The 18,251-nt window shown below is 40.3% G+C and overlaps 1 pseudogene; it reads left to right on the top strand.

Moving 5' to 3' along the window:
• Window positions 1–14,842: 14,842 nt before the first annotated feature.
• On the top strand, window positions 14,843–14,942 carry LOC121441237 (annotated as a pseudogene).
• The last annotated feature ends 3,309 nt before the right edge of the window (window positions 14,943–18,251 follow it).

Here is an 18,251-nt window from a genome sequence, read left to right as displayed (position 1 = left end):
CTTTACCAAACCAGTATACATTCTAACAATGTTCTAAAAGTTACCCTTATTCCCACAAGTAAGTGAAGCGCTTGGTCCCACAACAAAGTTCCTCTTTTTTATTCATCATTTTTTTATTTATTTTATATATCAACCAGAGCTTTCCCTCTCTCTTCTCCTCTCCTCCTGCTCCCTATCCCTGCCTCCCTTCCACTGCCTCCCCCATCCACTCCTCAGTCTCCACTCAGATTGGGGGTGAAGCCTCCCATGGGAATCAATGAAGCATGGCATATCAAATTGAGGCAATACCAAGCTCCTCACCCCCTGCATCAAGGGTGAACAAGGCTCCCCACCATATGGAATAGGTTCCAAAGTGTCAGCTCATACATCAGAGACAGATCCTGGTCCTACTCCTAGGGGCCACAAAAAAAAGACCAAGCTATACAACTGTCACTAAGATGCAGAATGTCTAGATCCATCCAAAGTCCTTGAGCTCCCACCAGCTCAAGTCAGCTGTCTCTGTGGTGTTCCCATCATGATTTTAACTGCCCCCCTTGGTCATATAATCCCTCCACCCTCTCTTCAGCTGGACTCCTGGATTTCAGTCCAGTGCTTGGCTGTAGATCCCTGCAACTACTTCCATCAGGTACTGGAATAAGGCTTCATGATGACAATTATGATAGTCACCAATCTGATTACAGCGAAAGGCCATTTCGAGCACCCTCTCCACTGTTGCTAGGAGTCTTAGCTGGGGTCATCCTCCTGGATTCATGGGAGTTTCCCTGGCAACAGGTTTTCCCTAACACTATAATGGCCTCCTCTATCAAGATATTTCTTTCATTATTCTCCGTCTCCTTCCCACCCCCAACTCAACCATCTTAACCCCTTATGTTCCCATCCACCCATCCCCACTCCTCTATTCCCCCACCCCCAGTTTATCCAGGACATCCCATCTACTTCCTCTTCCCAGGGAGATCCATGGATCCCACTTAGGATCTTCATTGTTACCTAGCATCTCTCACTCTGAGGATTGTAGCCTGGTTATCCTTCGTTTTACATCTAATGTCCACTTATGAGTGAATACATACCAGGTTTGTCTTTCTGGGTCTGAGTGACCTCACTCAGGATGATTTTTTTCTACTTCTGTCCATTTGCCTACAAATTTCATGATGTCACTGCCTTTTTCCCTGGAGTAACACTCCATTGTGCAGATTCACCACATTTTCTTTATCTATTTATCGGTTGAGGAGCATCTATATTGTTCCAGTTCTGGCTATTATGAATAATGCTGCTATGAACATACTTGAGCAAGTACCCTTGTTGTGTGGTTGAACATCCATTAGTTATATGCCCAAGAATGGTATCGCTGGGTCTTGAGGTAGACTGATTCCCAATTTTCTGAAAAAACACCATACTGATTTATAAAGTGATTATACATATTTGCACTCCTATCAGCAGTAGAAGAGTGTTTCCCTTAATCCATATCTTCTCCAACATAGGCTGTCATTAGCATTTTTGATATTGATCATTCTGACAGGTGTAAGATGGTATCTCGGAGTCATTTTGATTTGCATTTCCCTGATAGCTAAGGATGTTGAACATTTCTTTAAGTGTATCTTAGCCATTCAAGATTCTTCTGTTGATAATTCTCTGTTTAAGTCGGTACCCAATTTTTAAAGGGATTATTTGGTATTTTGACGTCTGGTTTCTTGAGTTTTTATATATTTTGGATATCAGTCCTCTGTCGGATGTGGAGTTAGTGAAAACCTTTTCCCATTCTGTATGCTGTCGTTTGTCTTATTGACTGTGTCCTTTACCTTACAGAAGCTTTTCAGTTTTATAACGTCCAAATTATGAATTGTAGATCTCAGTGTTTATACCACTGGTATTATATTCAGGAAATAGTTTCCTGTGCCAATGTGTTCAAGGGTACTTTGTACTTTCTCTTCTATCAGCTTCAGTGTATCTGGATTTATGTTGAGGTCTTTGATTCACTTAGACTTGAGTTTTGTGCACGGTGATAGATATGGATCTATTTTCATTCTTCTACATGTTGACATCCAGTTATGCCTGCACCATTTGTTGAAGATGCTTTCTTTTTTGCATTGTTCAATTTTTGCTTCTTTCTCAAAAATTGAGCATTTTAAGTGTGTGTGTGTGTGTGTGTGTGTGTGTGTGTGTGTGTGTGTGTGTGTGTTTATTTCAGGATCTTCAATTCAATTCCATTGATCCAAGTGTCTGTTTTTATGCCAATACCAAGCTGTTTTTATTACTATAGCTCTCTAATAGAGCTTGAAGTCAGGGGTAGTGATACCTGCAGAAGTTACTTTATTATGCAGGATTATTTTAACTATCCTGGGTTTTTTGTTTTTCTGTATAAAATTGAGCATTGTTCTTTTGAGGTCTGTGAAGAATTGTGTTGGAATTTTGATGGGAATTGCATTGAATCTGTAGATTGCTTTTTTGTAAGATTGTCATTTTTACTATGCTAATCCTACTTATCTATGAGCATGGGAGATCTTTCCATTTTCTTACATCTTCAATTTCTTTCTTCAAAGACTTAAAGTTCTTGTCCAATAGGTCTTTCACTTCTTTAGTTAGTGTTACCCCAAGATATTTTATGCTATTTGTGGCTATTGTAAAGGTAGTTTCTCTAATTTCTTTCTCAGCCCATTTATCATGTGTATACAGAAGGACTACTGATTGTGGGGGGTTTTTTTGAGTTAATATTGTATCCAGTCACATTTCTGCAGGTGAATATCGGCTGTAGGAGTTCCCTGGTAGAATATTTTGGGTGACTTATCATATCATCTGCAAATAGTGAATGTTTGACTTCTTCCTTTCCAATTTGTATCCCTTTTATCTCTTTTTGTTGCCTTATTACTCTAGCTAGAACCTCAAGTACTATATTGAATAGATATGGGGAGAGTGAACAATCTTGTCTTATTTCTGACTTTAATGGAATTGTTTTGAGTTTCTGTCTGTTCACTTTGATATTGGCTGTTGGCTTGCTGTATATTGCCTTTGGGTATGTTCTTTGTATCCCTGTTTTCTCCAGAACCTTTATCATGAATGGGTGTCACATTTTCTCAAAGGCTTTATCAGCATCTAATGAGATGACCATGTGTTTTTATTTTTCATTTCAGTTTGTTTTTATGGTGGAGTATATTGACATATTTTTCTATGTTGAACCATCCCTGCATCTCTAGGATCATGGTGGATGATTTTTTATATATTCTTAAATTTGGTCATTTGTTGAGTATTTTTGCATCAGTGTTCATGAGGGAGATTGATCTGTAATTTTCTTTGTTGCACCTTTACTTAGTTTGGGTATCCGGGTAACTGTGGCCACATAAAAAGAATTTGGCAATATTCCTTCTGTTTCTATTGTTTGTAACAATTTGAGGAGTATTGATATTAGCTCTTCTTTGAAATTCTGGGAAGAAGGAAAAGAGTATGGAAAGCAACAACAATGTATGTTTTCTGACACTCGGCTTTCAGGTAGGTTAAAACTGAATCCTTGCCAAGACCTCAGAATGAGAAACGTATTGTCACCTCCAGATAGAATAACCTGGATGACAGTTCACTCCCAACTAATTACCCCAGTTATGGAGAGGATAGCACTTTAAAGCACTTCTTTTCAGGCCTACTGACCTAGAAGCCCCAAGAGTATCTCATTTTCGTCTAATGTTTTAGTTCTCAATTGAGGGGTGCTTTTGACTCATGGAAAACATTTGGCAATGTCTATAGATAGTTTTGGCTGACATAATTAATAGTAGGGTGCTAGAAGTCTCTACTGGACAGATAAGATATAGCTAACTATCCCATAACGTACCACAGAGTCTTCTGTCCGTGTGTGTGTGTGTGTGTGTGTGTGTGTGTGTGTGTGTATCCCCAAGGAATTTGTGAGACTAACTTGAGAATAAAATTATATTTTCTTCTTCCTGCACAACATTTGCAAATGTACTACATATGACATATCTATATATAATTATTCTTATACACTATAAATACATATGTATATGGCATATAGCCTCATCTTTCATTGGATTTTTGAGAAAGCACTACTGAAAACACAGGATCTGCTTACCTGTGGCTTGTGGCATATTCTGGGGGAAATAACATTTACAGCAGAGACACAGAAAATTTACATCTGGTTTCACATATTCATAGTGTACACTGACATCAATATTAATTCAATCAGCCAAAATAAACTGTCTTCCATACTTAGACTAATGAAGGTTTCTACTAATGATAGTGGGAGCATTTTTCAATATTGCTATGTTCTTTCCAACGTTTACCATAGCTTCCATTAAGAAACAGCAATTGCTAGTAAAGAAAAACAATGCCCACAGGCTTAAAAATAGACTTTGGGGGTCTGCCATCTGCCTGAGAGTGTTGACGAAACAGGCAATTCCTTTTCTGGTGGGAAGAATGCATACACAAACTCCAGTATACTACTATGTGTGTAATTCATTAGATGATGTGGGAAGAACTGAAGTAGGGACAGGGAAAGAGAAAGTGTCACAAGAACAAGAGCCAATGTCGTGAAAGGCCTCGTGCAAAGGGAACACTTAGAGAGAGCTGAAGGGTACATCTGGATACATCCAGGATACATCTGGAAGAAAATCATAAGAGTCCATGGGAACAAGTGCAAAGGTCTTCGGGTGACAGTTCTCTTTAGCTGAGAACAGTGAGGGCGGGTAGGTCTAGTGAATCTCAACACTTTGACATTGGTTTGGGGGATCCCTGTAAAAGTTATAAGATTAATTCTGTTTTCTTCTCCTGAAGTTATACTTTGCATCTTTATCTGAATTGAAAACAGGATCCAGTCCATGGCTGATAAACCTCTGTGCTTATTGAATAGGCAGGTAATGAGGGAGCATAGCCACTTCAAAGATTGCAAATGACTAAGGGCTTTGGAAAGAAGAAAAGGAGGGCCTGGATCCAGAGCTTGTTACAAGAAGATACAAGTATAAAAACAGAAACACTAACCTAGGATTTGGAGCTTGCCTCATAGAAGGATTACAATCACTACTAGAGAGTTATTCATGCTTGAGGAAAGGATGAGGAACACCAACGAGAATTGTGCTCAATGCCTACCAATACACTACATTAAAAAGTGCAGATATTTGTTCAAGGTGAAGCATTGAACAGGCACATGAAAGGGGAGCTCATAGAGATGGGTAAAAAGCATGCCGTGTGAAGAGGCTCTGTACAAGAGGTCTGTGTAAGAGATCTGGAAAGTTACCAGGAGAACATAAGGCCACTTCTAGTCCTCCAGAAAATCATAACAAAACCAAAGTCTGCCCCTTCCCTGGCAAGTTATACCTCTTCTCAGATGTAGCCTTTGCCTCTTCAATAGTCCCTGCCTAATAGCCATGTTTTCTTTCTTTTTTTTTCTTTGTAACGAACAGATTTTCTCTGAGATTTACGTATTGTCCAAAAGTTCAGACTTCTTGGGAAGTATCTGAGGACTAGCCACACATACACACTAAAATGTCTAGGTCAGTGGTTCTTAACCTCAGAACTACAAGTTATTCTGGACCAAAAAAAAAAAAATACCTCTAGTCTTCTCTGATGGAGGAAGGTCATTGGTTAAATAAAAAGAAACTGCTTGGCCCTCATTGGTTAGAAGATAGGTGGGAGGAGTAAACAGAACAGAACGCTGGGAGGAAGAGGAAGTGAGCTCAGACTCCACAGCTCTCCTCTCGGGAGCAGACGCCTCAGAGAGACGCCATGCTCCACTCTCCCGGGCAGACGTGATTCAGCTCCGACCCAGGATGGACCTAGAATCTTCCCAGTAAGACCGATGCTCACAGATTATTAGAGATGGGTTGATCGGGATATCAGAATTAGCCAGTAAGGGCTAGAGCTAAAGGGCCAAGCAGTATTTAAATGAATACAGTTTGTGTGTTGTTATTTCGGGGCATAAGCTAGCTGAGCAGGCGGCCGGGGTACTGGGAACGCAGCCCTGCCACCCTATTTACTACAAATGGTGCCCGACGTGATGGACTAAACCCACTTAAAAAACCTGAGAAGGCTTAAAAATAAGGGAGAGAGAGTTTAACAGATTTTTGCTGTTTGTTGGTGGCGTGCTGTAGAGAGATTTCCTGATTCGGCAACAGCAGCAGAAAAAACGCATTGCTATCTCTGTCTGGCTCCTGCAGGAGACAGAGATTTTGAATAGAGCATTTGGATTAAAGTGCTACGATTTGTTTGATGGCAACTAGACTCGCTGTGTTCTCGGGTCTGCTCTGCTTGTTAGAGGCAAGCAAGCGCTCTCATCTAAGAGAGGCTTCCTGACGCAGCTTTAGCTGCAAAGCTTGCAGCCCTATTAAGAGGTCCTGCCAGGAAACACTTAAACAGTGTTGACGAAAAGCTGAACGCATGCTTTTCGATTTTCAGCCGTAGCAGGAAAAAAGCTGCGCCGTTTAAAAATGCCAGCTTTCTGGGCTGTCCTGCCAGGGAAACACTAACTCTTTTATGCAGGCAGTTCGTGCGGTTTGCAAGCACAGGCTGCTGAAGCTCGCTTGCTGGCAGGGACCTTGAAATGCCATAGAGTTGTGGCAGTAAACATGGCTACAGCCAGTACCTCAGCCCTGAGGCTGGAAAGCTAAGGAATGGGCTACATCTAGCCGGCAAAGCCACGCCTTTAATCCTACTGATATTGCTTGGTAAATTAAAGACTCATGTGGTCAGAAAAAGAGAGATATACAGTAAAGAGAGATTCAAAGACAAAGAGAATTTTTAAATGGTTTACAGTATGTTAAAAATATATGCAGACTAAAAGTTGAAGTTCTTAAAGTAAAAAACAAAAGAAAAAAGGAAGAGAGTTGTGTGTGATAGTACACACCTTTAATCCCAACACTTGGAAGGCAGAGGGAGATTGACCTCTGTGACTTCAAGGTGTGGTAGCACACACCTTTAATACCAGTGCCTAGAAGGCAGAGACAAACAGATCTCTGTGAGTTCAACATACACCTTTAATCCCAATGCCTGGGAGGCAGAGACAGGCGGATCTCTGAGAGTTCAGACAGCCCGGTCTACAGAGTTATTCCAGGTCAAAGATACAGAGAACCTGTCTCAAAAAGCAAAAAATAAAAGTAAAAATAAACAAAATAGAGGTTAAAACAAAGCTGCACAAAGATGGAAAATACACAGAGACTTTCGATACTGTATGCTATTATGCTCTCTTTAAATTATTTAAATGCTGAGGAAGGAGCAACAGATGCTAAAAGATATTTATTTATAAATGCTGCTGAACTAATCCAACATAGATATTTTGATGCCTTGACTTTGAAATTTGGATCTAAGGACATGATGCTTTGGAAAGGAGTTTCTTATTTTGTTTTCACAGAGGATGAGACCCTGTTCATTTCTTCTATTCTGATTTGGTATGATGGACCACGCCCTCCTGAAGGGTTGGTGTGAACACCTTCAGAAAATTGCTTCACTCAACTGCCAACTGAGATGAAACTAGCACACAGGTTATATCATGAAAGACCTAATTAACGATGCCCCCATTCAGCAGGAAGCAGTTTGGAGAGAAATAACTGCGCCCATATTCCAAAAAAATGTTTATAAATGTTCTTTTACATTTAAAGGAGGATATGATATAGGTATGAATAATTTGCATTAGTATAGATTTTGCTTTATTGATAGAGATTTACGGTCAATTTTGTTATATGTATATGTATTTCTGATCTTTATTAAGGTATTGTGATTGTGTAGTTCATTATTAAAATGTAATGTATAATTAGGAAATATAGGTTGTTGATGGATAATCATAAATAATAGTCAAGTTTGTAGTCATGTTAGTTAATATTTTCTAGATATGCGTAGATATATTTTAGATAGGCATTCTTCATATTTTTCAAAGATTATAGAATATGGCATTTTAAATGTTTTAATAACTTAGGACTTTTCATGGCAATGAGACACTCTGCTCCTGGCAGCACCAATCTACTTCAAGAGGAAGATGGGCATCGAAGAGGCTCGTTATGGAGTTTGATAGCCATTTGGGCAAGAAACTGTTCTTGCCTGGACTATTGCATAAACTGGACACAGAGAACCCGCAGGGAGAGGACTACTGAACTTGCCTAAAGGTGAGATGATCTTTCAGGGTTCCTGATTCATGAAAGAGTCTACAAGACATTCTGCAGGACACAACAGATAGTGACTGAACTGACTTTGAAATGTCCTGCTTCATGGAAATGTCTCTGGATACCATGGGCCTGAAGGCTGAAGATGGATGCCCCAACAGTACAGAGGAACTTTGGGTGACTGTCCAGGCAGCAAGATGTCTCTGTCATTTCTAGAGTTTTAAAAGTTGCTTTTTTCTTGTTTGCTTGGGTAGTATTGTATCTTTCTGGAGTCTTTGATGGAGTTAAGAATAGTTAGTTATAGTTATAGTTTTCCTTAGTTATGATAAAGATTATTGTAACTTTTACTTGATAACTGTTTTGTTATATGTAATTTTGCTATGTTAAAGTTAAAGCTTTTTTTGTTAAAACCGAAAAAGGGGAAATGATGGAGGAAGGTCATTGGTTAAATAAAAAGAAACTGCTTGTCCCTCATTGGTTAGAAGATAGGTGGGAGGAGTAAACAGAACAGAACGCTGGGAGGAAGAGGAAGTGAGCTCAGACTCTACAGCTCTCCTCTCGGGAGCAGACGCCTCAGAGAGACGCCATGCTCCACTCTCCCGGGCAGACGCGATTCAGCTCCGACCCAGGATGGACCTAGAATCTTCCCGGTAAGACCAGTGCTCACAGATTATTAGAGATGGGTTGATCGGGATATCAGAATTAGCCAGTAAGGGCTAGAGCTAAAGGGCCAAACAGTGTTTAAATGAATACAGTTTGTGTGTTGTTATTTCGGGGCATAAGCTAGCTGAGCAGGCGGCCTGGGTGCTAGGAACGCAGCCCCGCCCCCCATTTTACTGCACTTCTCTTTGTTAGATGTCTATCTAGGAAAAGTCAGAAAGATTCATTTATATACAGGTGCCAAGGTCAAATGTTTTTACTGGGAAAGGCCCTATCTCTCTCTCTCTCTCTCTCTCTCTCTCTCTCTCTCTCTCTCTCTCTCTCTCTCTCCTCTCTCTCTCTCTCTCTTTCTCTCTCTCCGTCCCTCCCTCCCTCTCTCCCCCCACTCTCCCTCTCCTTTAGCTCACTGATAAATATGGCTATTTAGGAAAAAGTATGGATGATATATAAGATATGGAATTTGCTTCATATTTCTTTTAATTGCCCTAAATTATAGCTTCGGATGAAAGAAAGTTTGGATACATGCTCCTCTCCTCCAGACCCAAATTCAGTTACTTCTTGACCACGTATATATGACCATGGGGACATCTTGGGAGATGAAAAGGAGTCGCAGATGTGCCTGCCCCAAATTATTATTCCTAATGACTCTTGTAGAAATGTGTATTGCCTGGCCAAGTCATAGTCCTTCTAAAATGACATTAAGGTAGATCAGCCACACTTTACCACTGATTAAGACCCTTGGGAAAATGCTAAAGAATGAAATCCTAATAAATAGAACTTTGCTAAGGTTTAGAACAAAGAGAAACACAGAGCTGGTAAAGTGACTCAGCAAAGGTGTCATCCTTGCGATCTAAGTTCAATCCCCAGGACCCAGAAGAGATCTGACTCCAAAGCTCAAAGTTGTCCTCTGGCCTCAACATCCACACCATGACATGTATGCATGTACCTGCTTCTCTGTCTGTCTGTTTGTCATATATCTGTCATCCATATGTCTGCCTATCTGTCTATCTATATCTATATCCATCTCTCTATCCCTCTATCTCCGTATTTCTCTATATCTATCTCTCTCCCTCTCTTTCTCTCACACTCACAAATAAGAAATACTTTTCTTTAAAATCTAGAGAAATGCATTATCATATCTCTATTCAGACATAGCTAACCAATGTGGTGCATGTTCTTACCCATACCATTAAATACAAAGAGAAGAGAGAGAGAGAGCTAGGGACAATGGGGCCACAGTTCCCAGAGCAGCTTCTGAGTAGTTGTGCTATCTTTGCAATGTCACTGGTATTTGTATCCTCTAAAGAGTCAAAAAGTAGATCTACAAAAGAAAAACTTCTCAAGGCCCTTTTGTGTCCCCCACCCACTAGTTGTGAATCCATGTACTGAAGAGCTTTCATGTTTAACATGGCATGGCATCCAGCTAGAGGTGAAACAGCCAATGAACCCTAGGAGTAGGTTAGGATCCAATTAGAAGAACCAAAGGCATCATGAAGGGAAGAAGGAAAAGAACAGGTAAGTCAGAGTTCCATAGCCTTGATACGGTTGACCCAAATAAGTCTCTGTTGTGGGTGACAGTTCGGTGCACAGTAGGTCGTTTAATGACCTCAATTTACCACTCCTTTACCATTTTGCTCTCAGTACTCACTGACAACTAAAAAAATATCTCCAGACATTATCAAACTTCCCATGGACAACAAAATGTCTCCTGATTGAACACCACTAGTTTAGATCAAATGAATAGGAAAGATTTTTTCCAGTTAACTGTCTTAATAATTGCACATATATTGATGAACAAGAAATACATGCCATTTTTACTATTGCTCCCAAATAAAACTATCATTGCATAGGTATTTGACTCATTACTTTCTTTTTCACTTATTTTACATACTGATCACAGCTTCCCCTCCCTCCTTTCCTCCCATTTCCTCCCCAACCTCCCATCTATTTCCCCATCTACTCTTCTTCCATCTCCATTCAGAAAGGAGCAGGCCTCCCATGGGAATCAACAAAGCATGACAAATCAAGTTGAGGCAGGACCAAGCTCTTCCTTTTACAATGTAAACCTAAAAGGTGAGGCACATACTGTCAGTTTGGGTTTCTATCACTGTGAAGAGACACTGTGTCCATGGAAACTCTTATAAAGGAAACATTAAATTGGGGCTGGTTTACAGTATCAGTAGTTTAGTCCATTATTATCATGGCAGGAAGCATGACAGTGTGCAGGCAGACATGGTACAGGAGAAGGAGCTGGGAGTTCTACATCTTGATCTGCAGACAAAAGGATGTGAACTGTCTACCACATTGGGCATAGCTTGAGCACAGGAGACCTCAAAGCCTGCCTCCACAGTGACACACTTCCACCAAGAAGGACACATCTACTTCCACAAGGACACACTTCTTAACAGTTTCACTCTCTATGGGCCAAGTATTCAAACACATGAGTCTATGGGTGCCATACCTATTCAAACTACCACATTCTACTTCCTGGTCCCCACAGGACCATAACACAATTCAAAAGGCATTTAAACCAACTTCAAAAGTCCTCATAGTGTATCATGGTTTCAACAATATTAAAAATCCTAAGTCCAAAGTCTCCTCAGGGACTCATGCCTCTTAACTACAATCCCCTATAAAATCAAAATAAAAAAGCAGTTCATATACTTCTATAATGGCATAGGTTATATATTATCAATCCAAAATAAAAAAAGAGAGAGTGTAGTAAGGAAGCAGGATGGAGTCTTGCACTGAGGTCACAACACCCTTTATTCCATTTCTTAATCTGCTTATCTCCTTGAACACAGGACTTAGCTCCATTCTACTTCCTGGTGTCCCTTTGCTAAACCTATACATTTATTATTTTATTTTCTCACCTTGCTCCATTTCATTATAAATCTTTATAAGAGTCAACACTAGTAACTATACTATAGAGTATATACTAGGCTGTTTTGAGATTTCTTTTGCCAATGCAATTGATCCAAAACTCTTTAGCCTCCTCAGGCATACTTTTTCAAAAAGGCAATAAGCAGTCATATCCTTCACCAAAGTATCACAAGAACAATCTGTAGGCAAAACACTAAAATTTTTTCTCTTCTAAAACCCCTTGAGCCAGGTTCTCACAGTTCAAATCACATTCAGCACCACCATCTTGAATGCTCATACTAGTATGGCACATTAAGCAACGCTTAAAGCATTCCACTGTTTTCCTAACCAAAACTCCAAAAGTTCAAACTCCCCCAAACAAAATCATGGCCAGGCATATCACACCAATACCCCAGTCCCTGGTAGCAATTTCTGTCTTAATTTTGGTTTCTATTGGTGTGAAGAGACACCATGACTGTGGAAACACTGATAAAGGGAACATTTAATTGGGACTGGCTTACAGTTTCAGAGGTATAGTCCTTTATCGCCATAGCAGGAAGCATTGCAGTATGCAGGCAAACATAGTGGTGGAGAAGGAGCTGGGAGTTCATCATCTTGATCTGCAGGCAACAGGATGTGAACAGTCAACCAAATTGGGTATATCTTGAGACCTCAAAGCCTGCCCCCACAGTGACACACTTTCTCAAACAAGTCCACACCTACTCCCACAAGAGTATACCTCCTAATAATGTCATTCCCTATGGGCCAAGCATTCTAACACATGAGTCTATGGGGAATGTACTTATTCCAACCATCACACTTCCCTTCCCCATACCCACCTCCAACAAGTTTGAAAAATATATAAACAAAGGAACACTGATAGAAATTGAGAGGGTAAACCCATTTAAGGAAGATTAAAAATGGCAGAAAACAGAAACAACCTTTAGATGATTTAGGACTACTAGTACAGATTTAGAGTGAGAAGAGTCTTGCATATGAAGGGAGAGGGGAAGAAACTTTGGCCTATAAAATAAATATATAAATATAAATAAATAAATATAAAATAAAATATAGTCTCGCATGTGTATAGTCATGCCTAGATGTGTTTTTGAGTGAGTTGGGTGAAAAAATGGATGTGCACATGTATACTTGTGTTAAACATATTTCACAGGGTGGAGGCAAAAAGTCTTACTACAAAGGTCAAGGGGGAAAAGATAAAGAGCTAACATCTGAACACATGAGAATCAACATCCCAGCTCGAGCATGTCCAGTAAGAATGAGGCATTGTGCTGTCATTTTTCAGAAGCAAAGACATAAAAAAAAAGTCTCACTATAGGATCAAGAACAGTCAATCTATCAGACCAACTTATTGAAGAATAAATGAATTCATTCTGGAAGAGAGGAGACACACTGAGATTTTCAGTCCTTGTGCTTAGGCTATGAAGCAGCAGAATCAGGAAAGAAAAGCAGTTTCTAGCACACTCTCTGCCATCATCAGCTGGCTTTTAAAACAGCAACAGGGATTTTAAAGAAAGTCTTATATAAGGTTCTATATGAGTTCCAGCAAACCTCTCCCCTCCCCTCCTCTTGAAGAGCAAAGCCCTGATTTACAGCACTGATTTACGAGAGACCCTCTTACTGTCCAGTCAGCTGAATTTCTTCAAATTTTAGATGCCCAAGGGTTGAGTCGCTGTTTTGAATTAGTTCCTCTTGCCAAGGGATATAAGAAAAGGCTCCCGAAAGAAGCCTGCAAGAACAGCTCATTACTGTGCAATCCATTCCCCTGCCACCTCACAGAAGACTCGGGAAGAAATGCTTTGTTGCCACTGTCTGATAACAGAGGTGCTGGCCTGCATACTAACCAGAAAGCAGCAGCGAAGAAAATATTTTCCCAGGAAATGTGTCTCTTCTGCAAGTAGAAAGACAACAAGACAAAAACACACAGGTCTCCGCTCACAAATCTCAAGTGGGTAGAGCTGCAAATTTCTTGGAAAAAGATTGAGAAGGTTAGGTCCTGGTGTCTGGTTTGGTATAAGCTGTTTTCAATGCCTCCCTTTTGCAAGCTCATACACACTGCAGTCGGTTTGCTCAAATGAGTGCAAACAAAGGAATAAATTTGTTTGAAAGGGCAGGCTTCATTATACTCTAATTAATGTAAATCTCACCCACAGAGAGGAACCAAAATAAATAGCTGTAGTAATTAAAGTTTAGAGGGCTTTTGTTTTGGTTTGGTTTGGTTAGGGTGGGGGGGGGCAGTTCAGGAGTGCCTGAAAAGTATTCAGAGTTGATGAGGAATTTCAGGGCTGATTTTTTTTTTGTAAAATAATTTTTAGAAAAAACAAACCACCTGAAACAGTGGAATTCATAGTCCCTAAACCATATCAGAAAAATCATTCCTATGTATGAAGGATATTCTCTAAAAGGGGTTTGGGAAAACCAAGAAACAAAGTCAAGCTCCAAAGTTTCTTTAAAAGATGTTTTAGCCTAAAACAGGAAAAGGGAAGAAGATGAAATCATTAAGCACTGTCATATAGAAATAAACAGACCAGAAGAGCTGAAAAATCAAAGTTGACTTTATTGTTCAGCAGACAGTGGAAAATTGTGTGATGCTAAGGTAGGTTCATGGAGTCTCCTCAAGTTTCCCCCATGTTGAAAGGCTAGATAGGGTCAGGGGGGAAAGCACTGTTGTCAAATAAGGGAAGATTCTGAAAAGCACTATTTGATTGGTAAAGGAGGACATTGTAAGGTCTCTAGGGATTGGTCACTATTTGATTTGTGTAATCAAAACACTGGTTAAGTTCTGGGAAGGGTCCAAGATGTGTTAAATAGAAATTCTGCTAAGCTCATGGCCATATAGCAATCACTTGAATAATAAAACCCTTAGCAATAAATTAGTAATTGCCCACTTTTATTTTTCAGGTTGCCATGATGATCCAACATGGTCACTCTGTAGACCAGGCTGGCCTTGAACTCACAGAGATCCCCTTGCCTCTGTCTCCCAAGTGCTGGGATTAGAGACATGCACCACTACTGCCAGGCTCCTTGAGTGCATTCTTAAAGATACAAGAAGGGTAGACACTTGGAAAGCACAGGCTTTGGGAGGAAAGTTTCAATGAGTGTATGTCAAATCAAAGGTGCAGGCAAAACTTCAAGGCAATGGCAGATGGATGTAGGAATGTGAAGTTCCAATAAAAGATACAGTTCTATCTTGGAATTATAATATTGATCAACAAGGAGGGGAGATGTCATGATCACGAAGGTGGTTTTCCCAGAGACAGGCTTTTCCACTGTACTCTGAGTGTGCTGACCCCTGTGATTTCCTGAGGGAATTTCAGCAGGGGTCAGGCAAAGAAACAAACCACGAAGATATGAGAATAAAACTTGGTTTAGATTAGTTTCGTTAACCTGGAACAAGACTTTGGGGAGTCTGATGCCAGGAGGTTTATTTCCAACAAATTTAAACCCAGCGTAATTTGGGTAAAAAATGTTTCCCAGTGTAATACAATCACTGGTGCAAACAGGAAGCATAATTACATCGAAACTCAACCCAGGGGACATCTCATTTCTTCTGGGAAGATGGGTTCTGAATATAGGCTCCCTGTACTAACTTAAGGGTCACAGAAAGGCTATGACCTGGCCTCAGTCATACAAGTTGCTTAGAGGTCTTTTGTGCTACTAGCCACCTCTGATTCTGGTTGTGGGAGCTTGGGGAAATATCTGGCTATACAGATAATCAAAGAGTCATATTTTCGTTCCTGGTTGTGGGAGCATGGGGGAGCCCCTGGCTCTATAGGCAATATAAGGCTCGTTTACATTACTAGCCACCTCGGATCCTGGTTCTAGGAACTTGATATGATGTGGCCCAACAGATACTGTGGATCACCAGGCTGTTACTTCCCTGCTTTCTGAATGGAAGAAAGAGTTTTATGTCCATTGCTTTGAGAGGACAATTTTGTATGCTTAACATTGCAGGTTCCCTCTGAAAATCTGTGACACAAGGACCTTTGCACTCCTAACAAGTTCCCCAAATGTGTGAAACTCAACAGCATGATTTCTGGTGATTTGGGGGAACTGCGCTCCTACTTTCCCCTGAAAAATAATACATTGGAATAATTTCCATGAAGATACTTAAAAATCATGGGGATGTATGAGACTACTTACAGAGTAAATGCAGTAAAGAAGGCAAAGAAGATGGGAAGAAAAGAGGATGAGAGCTGAGAGATTACACAATGTCATCATGCTGTGGTTGTTCAGGTGTGAGGTACAATAGCATATCTATACGCTACTGGTAGAGAGAAAACCAGATCAGGAGTTCAAGAAAAGTTAATAAGGAAAGGCGAAATGTCCTGGGGTTATTGCAAAGAACTCTGCTCGCAGATTCACTTGCAGACTGGTTGACTCTAGAGAGTTCTGCTGACTGAATAGCTATGAGAGGAAGAAAATGGAAATGGAGGATGGTTCAAGATGTTTACAGGTAAATTCACTGAATTAGTGAGGAAGTAGTAGTCCTCTTCTGAGTATTTCTAGTTTGCTGAATGAATAAAAAAGAAGGCCATTAGGGAGTGTGAGACAAAAAGCGGTACTGAAGTTGTGGGAGAAGAAAAAGAAGAGCATGATGTCAAAGAGTGGGAGAGCAAACTGACTTGAGGATGTAAAATAGGATGTTCAAGTTGTTTGAAATTTAAGGCCTTGGATTTGCAGTGATGTCAGTAGTTGTCACTTTTCCTCAGATGTATAATGCTTAGTGATTTGGCGTTTCCTCTGGGTGACAAAGATAATAACTCACTGGCCATGTACTTAAGTAGAAACCCTGTTGGGTGTGGAAATTACATAGAAGCAATTACTAGAATAATAATAACAAATGAGAAAAAAGAAGCAAGGATGTAAGAAACATGACCTAAATTTCCCAAGCTATGGAAGTGGTCAAGAGGTTTGTGGATGTGACAAAGAGTTTCTAGAGGAATGAAAGGCTAATGGGATAGAGACGTGATTTTCAAAGGAGCTTTGACTTTCGGAGGTGAGGATGGAAAAGTAAGGCTAATGCCAGCAGCGGGCAGAGAGCAAAGTGCTGGGAGAACTGTTCAGTGCATCTCAGCTGGGGCATTACTTTCTTCTACAGGAGATCTCTGGGGATGTCCGGAGACATTTTTGATTGACACAGGTGGCATGAGGACGCTGGTGAGTTCTGGAGGGTAGAAGCAAGGGCACTACTAAACATTTCCGAGTGCCTGGGATGTCTCACCACAGAGTGATCCAACCCCAGATGTCAACTGTAACAAAGTTGGCGAACTATGTCAGATCAAGAAGGGAAAGGGAGTATTTTTAGGAAAAGGAGATTTGGCCAAACAATCCAGTAGAAAGGCATGAGGAGTAAGGATGGTGTGGGAAGTGAACTCAAAGGAGGATAAAGATAAAGCTTTATAGGATGGGGGGGGGGGGGGTCTGGGCATTTAGAAGATTGCCTATTTCCTAGTATGAATAGGATGTGTTTAGTCCTGAGGGGAGAGATGAAAAATTAGTTTATTTACATTTTACTTCTTAAGACTAGTCTTGAGTGAGTTGCAGAGATAGAATTTTATACAGTATCAAAATAAATGTTGGAAAAACTCAGAGCCATAAAATTCCATACTAAAATGTCATATTTTAGGGGGCTGGAGAGATGGCTCAGAGGTTAAGAGCATTGCCTGTTCTTCCAAAAGTCCTGAGTTCAATTCCCAGCAACCACATGGTGGCTCACAACCATCTGTAATGGGTTCTGGTGCCCTCTTCTGGCCTGTAGGCATACACATGGACAGAATATTGTATACATAATAAAAAACTATTATGTCATATTTTAGAAATGATAAAGCTTAATATATGTTGTGATGTGATTTAAAACTATTGTACTCCACCCTCTCACCTATCTATAACTATCTATTATATTTTCCCTTCCTAGAGAGATCCAGCCCTCCCAATTAGTTTCTTAGTCTCTACTTAACCTCTGTAGTTATATGAATTGTAGACTGCTTACAAAAGATTTAACAGCCTACATTCACAAATATGTCAATAAATAGCAAATTTTTCTTTAGTGTTCATGATACTGGAAGGTACTCTGCACGCTACCAAAAGAAAAAGGCAAATACCAACCCAGTTCCCAGACCCATCATTCTACAATGGTGACCTACCTGCAATAGTAGCACAAAGCTTGTGAGAGTAACCAACCAATATCTTATTAGATTTAAGGACCACTCATTGAGATGGAACCCATACCCAAAGCTGCGTGAGTCACCAAGAACCCAAGACTAGTTAGGTCAGGGACCTAGATGAAAACCAAATACTACTGTTCTGTTAGGGAAATGAAGCAATTAAACGACTCATAATGACATTCTGCTATACTCACAGATCAGTATCAGTGTTTAGCCATCATCAGTGAAGTTTTTCCTGCAGCACATGGGAATTAATATAGAAAGTCACAACTGGACAATGAGCAGAGAGTCAGAAGCCTTGGAAGACTCTGTCCAATATAGAATGTCTCCATCAAATCCCTTTCCTCAGGGCTCAGGGAACCCTGCAGAAGAGGAGGCAGAAAAAGTCTAAGAACCAGTGGGAATGAATGACACCAAGAAGCAAGACCCTCTTCAAAAGAGCAGGACTGCCATATATATG

The sequence above is a fragment of the Microtus oregoni genome, unplaced genomic scaffold (genome assembly GCF_018167655.1).
Source record: "Microtus oregoni isolate MIOR12 unplaced genomic scaffold, Mior012 000074F_002, whole genome shotgun sequence".
Classification (NCBI taxonomy): Eukaryota; Metazoa; Chordata; class Mammalia; order Rodentia; family Cricetidae; genus Microtus; species Microtus oregoni.
Note: the sequence above shows the minus strand (reverse complement) of the source record. Positions and strands in the feature narration are given on the sequence as shown.